Here is a 5,187-nt window from a genome sequence, read left to right as displayed (position 1 = left end):
TCCTAAACATACATTAAAAATAACTGTAAATATAAATAAAATACTGTGTGATGAAAATGATGTATAAAAAGATACAATAGTGGAGAGACAAAACTTTAAAAAATCACAGATAGGAATTCCCTGGTGGCCTATCAGTTAAGGATCTGGCGTCACCACTGCTGTGGCTTAAGTCAATAGATGGGTGAGAACTTCCATGTACCTTGGGCACAGCCAAAAGAAATAAAAAGTTCCAGATAAACAAATCCCTATGCAGTTAAATAAGGATGTGAAGTCACTGGTAAATCAAAAATTGGAAAAAAAGAAGATTAAAAATTGGATAAAGAAGTCATGGTATACAAGAATTAAAAGTAATGAAATATCATGAGAATGACATAGAAAAGATCAGAGATCTAGCACAGAATTAAAGAGCTTACATATAATCTATGGAACCTTGCAATCTGAATTTATAGTTTCACAATCTCAATAACTCATTTAAGGAATTGATAACTTTTTGATCTTTAGAAGCTCCCATAGTTATTAGCAGACAATAGCGATGAATGATTAACAATATCTTAAAATACGGATACTAAAATTTCCTTTATCATAAGGTTTGGGGATAAGTACTAAATGATTTGTGGGTGTAAATGCTTACTTTAGTGTTTGGCATAAAGGCCCATTAAGGATTAGTTGGAATTATTATTATATTACCTCATTGGACACAACAGACCTGGGGTTATTTTGGAATTAAGAGCCATAGTGATATCTTAGCCCTGAGGAGCTTTGTGTGACACCTCACACGATGGATTTGAGAACTTAGAGAAACAGAGTATGTGAAAATTGTGCCTTGTAAGCCTACATGTTGCCCCTAAACTTTTAAGTCTCTGGTCCTCAACGGAAATACAATGTTGTATTTGTAGCTACATACAATTAAGTAAAGCATTGATAAAAGACCAAGGTCTTACATAAAAATAACATAAGTCCCCCGATAAAGAAAAACTCCTACAAGATAGGTAATAAAATTTGACATGAAAAATCAACTGCGTGGTTTGAACGAAGTAGTTATGCAAGAAAATGGATATCCAACAACAAATGTTTGAGTTGGGGGAAACATGTTTATAGCTAAATTCTCTCAGTTTATACTTCAGCCAGCTGTCATCAAAGTGTTTAAGTTTCTTGCTCAATTCTAAATGACCAAGACGGATTTAAATATTAAAAGCCTTCTTAGTCCCCATGGAATGATGTAATTATTCAACTATAATAATATACTTGCATCTGGACAAGCCTATCTTGATGATGCCTAAGGGCTAGGTTTTCTCCACCTCCTCCTTGTGCTAGAGGTAACTGCACGCTTTCATACTTCTTAACATTTCAGTAAGGCCTTGCAGCAGGGATTCAAAAAAAGACCTATCTGATTCCTAAGACACAGCCACATCTACTTTATTGGTCACCTGAAGATAGGAACAAATAAACTTCATTTTAACTGCCTCCTTAGCTGATATTTCTGCAAATCAAAGTATAAAAGCATTACTTTGGAGCATCTGAAACACAGTCGCTTCTGCTTGGCATTCAATCCTTGCCATAGCCCAAGGACATGCTCATTGTCATCTTTATCACACAGAGTACTAGATTCCATTTCAGAAAGGTTCGGTTACTTGCTTAAGGTAGCTGTCTTTATGCTGTAGGGTCATGAGGAGAAATTGTCCCCTGGTGTCACATCTTTTAATTATCCTCCCCCACCCACCCAAGTGACTGCACCCAATCTTCTATGAATGGATGCTTAATTGTGTGCATATATTCCCACTATACACAATTGTGTTTGTCATTTCTCAAAATCTTTCTACCTTTCCTGCCACTGCTCCGATACAGGGGAAGCAAACTGCAGATAATGGAATGAATTAACAAAAGCCATCCAGAAGAGTTTATTCTACTTGGCTTTGCGGATCGTCCCTGGCTGGAGCTTCCTCTGTTCATTATTCTGCTTCTAACATACCCCATGGCCATGGTGGGAAACATAGCCATCATTCTGGTGTCCACCTTAGACTCCCGTCTGCACAGCCCCATGTATTTCTTCCTCACCAACCTCTCCTTTCTGGACATGTGCTACACCACAAGCATTGTCCCTCAGATGCTGTTTCACCTGGGACGATCGAAGAAGACAATCAGCTATCTGCGCTGTGCTGTTCAGCTTTATTTCTTCCACATAATGGGAGGCACAGAATGTCTGCTTTTGGCTCTTATGTCTTTCGATCGCTACGTGGCCATCTTCAAGCCACTGCACTACACCCTCATCATGAATCGGCGCACCTGTATCCTACTGGTGGCTACTGTGTGGCTGGGTGGAATAACCTACGCTGTCTCAGAGGCCACTGTCACATTACACTTACCACTGTGTGGTCACAACACACTGGATCACTTGATATGTGAGATTCCTGTTCTGATAAAGGCCGCCTGTGGTGAGAAGGGCTCCAATGAGCTCACACTCTCTGTGGTTTGCATTTTCATGTTAGCTGTGCCACTATGCTTCATTCTTGCTTCCTATGCTTCTATCGGACATGCTGTATTTAAGACTAAATCTTCAGAGGGAAGAAAAAAAGCCTTTGGCACATGTTCCTCCCATCTCATTGTAGTTTTCTTCTTTTATGGCCCAGCCATTAGCATGTACCTTCAGCCCCCCTCCTCCATCTCTAGGGACCAGCCCAAGTTCATGGCTCTCTTCTATGGAGTGGTGAATCCTACACTCAACCCTTTCATCTACACTCTGAGGAACAAGGATGTAAAGGGTGCCTGGGGCAACCTGGTGAGGAGCGTTTTCACTTCCAAGTGATAGTTCGCAGACATCGAATGACATTATTTGACAAGTGAGTAGGTACATAGGAGTTTCTCTGACAAATCATTCTCATCTCATTTTTCCTCAGATCATGTTATTCTTCTTGCAAAATATGTCATATTTCTAATGCTCTTTCTAATGGTGTTAGACAAGGGTGATACTTGGCTAGTATACACCAGTTAGGCCAATCCGTGGAAATATACTACAAATAGTCTACACTGGTTAATACATACTGAAATAGTAACTATGTCAAACAGTATTTAAAAAGTACTATATATTACAATACAAACTAATTAGTTAAAGTTAATAATCATAAGACAGCATGGTAACCATTCACCAATGGATTTCCTATGACAGTGCCACCTAAGAACAATTTCATCACTCTCAGCAAGACTGGTCACATCCAAGTGGGCAGCACGGTGCCAGTGTGCATTCCGAGTGAGGCACTCTACACCTCAGACCAACCGTGAGTCTCAGAAGGCAATCAACCTCAACCTACGTAGATCCTATTGCTTCTTTAGAAGCACACTGACCCTTGTTTAACTAACAAGTGTACAGGGTTTGTATTTTTACCTAAAGGATCTATTGTTGAATATTAAAATGGACAAAATGTGTGCCTAAGTTTCTTAACATCCCTTTTAAATATTATAAGCATGAACCTTCTGAGAGAATCATGAACCACAACCTGGAAACATTTTGTGCATAATGGAAATAGCCCGGAATGCCTTTTGAAATCCTTCAAGAATCTTTTACAAGAAGAAGCAATTTGTATTTCTAGAAGGGAAGGCCACTTGCTTACTTTAAGCAATTGAGTATCTCTTTGATGCTCACAATCTGTATCATGACAAATTCAAAGTACTGAACTGAGCTCTAGGGTTCATATCTAACAAACTTTTGTCACAAAATTAGTTACACTTTTAGAGCAAATTAAAGAGTTTATGGTTACTTGCTGTTAAATTAATAGGATGAGAAATCAACGTAATGGTTGTGTAGTGAAGAAACTAGCAGCTAAGAAAAACAAGAACCATTTAGACTTCTCTGGCATGGGTTCGGGTATGATCAAAATCTAAGCAAACCACTGGATGAAAAGTTGCATGTTATCCTGAACAAGAAACAATTTGAAATCATATCTAATGTTTGATTTAAAAAAGAAAAAAGCAGATCATAGGATGCTTGATCCAGTTCTTGAGACAAACAGACTTTGGTTTCTCTCATTTGGAAAATATTCTAAATAATTTTAAAATTTAGCTGTTTAAATAATTTAAAATTTTGGCCTGAGTTTTGGCCTGAATGCCCCCCCAAAAAAATTTTTTAATTTCACACACACACAGGGCAATGAAAGTAAAAAATTCTGTGATGTTAGATAATGTCTCTGATCATTTTGAGTAACGATATCCTTGATCACTTTGCTCTAAGCAGAAATTGGCACAACAGTGTAAATCAACTGCACTTTAATAAAAAAGAAATAATAAAGACACCCTTTGTCTTACTTAGTCTTAAACACAGAGGAATGTGATAATTTTCAGTTTGGAGGGCAAAATCCAGGAAGATTTGTGTCAAAAGCTTAGCGATGAGACTGTTGAGAGCTCTTCAGATTACTTCTTTATCTTTTACGTCTGTAAAGACAACTCATTTCAGAACTGGGCTTTCCAGACTCTGAAATATCAGGGCTTCCTAAAGGAAATACACACAAACATTTAAGCATAAAGAATATTGAGTGTAGTGGTAGGGGGAAAGTCACAGAAACATGTCCTTTTTACTAAACTACTTCACATTTCCGCAGCATGTACGTTCAGTATATTCCAGCATGAAGAATACTGTCAGGAACCATTAAGAAGCTCTGTTGAAGGAAGTACATATTACATGTGAAGTTTAGCGTGTACTCTATCCTTGATGTAAAGCATGAGCAATCTCAAGAGTGCTTTCTCAAAGAAGTTGGTCAAAAGCTTTTCTTCTTTTCCCAACCAAGCAAATCTTTCCTGAAGAACAAAAGGAAGACAGCAAAATATTTTCACGTTTGTTCTAAAAGATCCTAAAAATGTAGACATGTATTTAGGAGTGTCTTTAAGGGAGAAGTCAAAAAGGCTTCACTAGTTATTTTGTGACACAGCAGGTTAAGGATTCTGCATTATCACTGCAGCGGCTTGGGTTGCTGCTATGGCACAGGTTTGATTCCAGGCCCTGGAATTTCCACATGCCGTGGGTGCAGCCAGAAACAAACAAACAAAACCTTACCTATGATTTCCTTCACATTAGAGGTGTTCTCAGACCTGCAGAGTATAACTCCTATGCAACAAGTGCATCCTGCTCTAAGGGACAGGATTAAAACAAAATACATGCAAATCAGGAGTCCCCATGGTGGCACAGTGGTAATGAACCCA

The 5,187-nt window shown here is 38.4% G+C and overlaps 1 pseudogene; it reads left to right on the top strand.

The window, feature by feature from the left end:
* Positions 1 to 1,864: 1,864 nt before the first annotated feature.
* Positions 1,865 to 2,803, top strand: LOC146401386 (olfactory receptor 2B11-like; annotated as a pseudogene).
* Positions 2,804 to 5,187: the final 2,384 nt, after the last annotated feature.

Source organism: Sus scrofa, chromosome 7 (genome assembly GCF_054392235.1).
Source record: "Sus scrofa isolate SSC_HxYL_T2T_F1_AM1 chromosome 7, Sscrofa_HxYL_maternal_Yorkshire_Landrace_v2.0, whole genome shotgun sequence".
NCBI classification, from domain to species: Eukaryota; Metazoa; Chordata; class Mammalia; order Artiodactyla; family Suidae; genus Sus; species Sus scrofa.
This window is presented reverse-complemented; position numbering and strand designations above follow the sequence as displayed.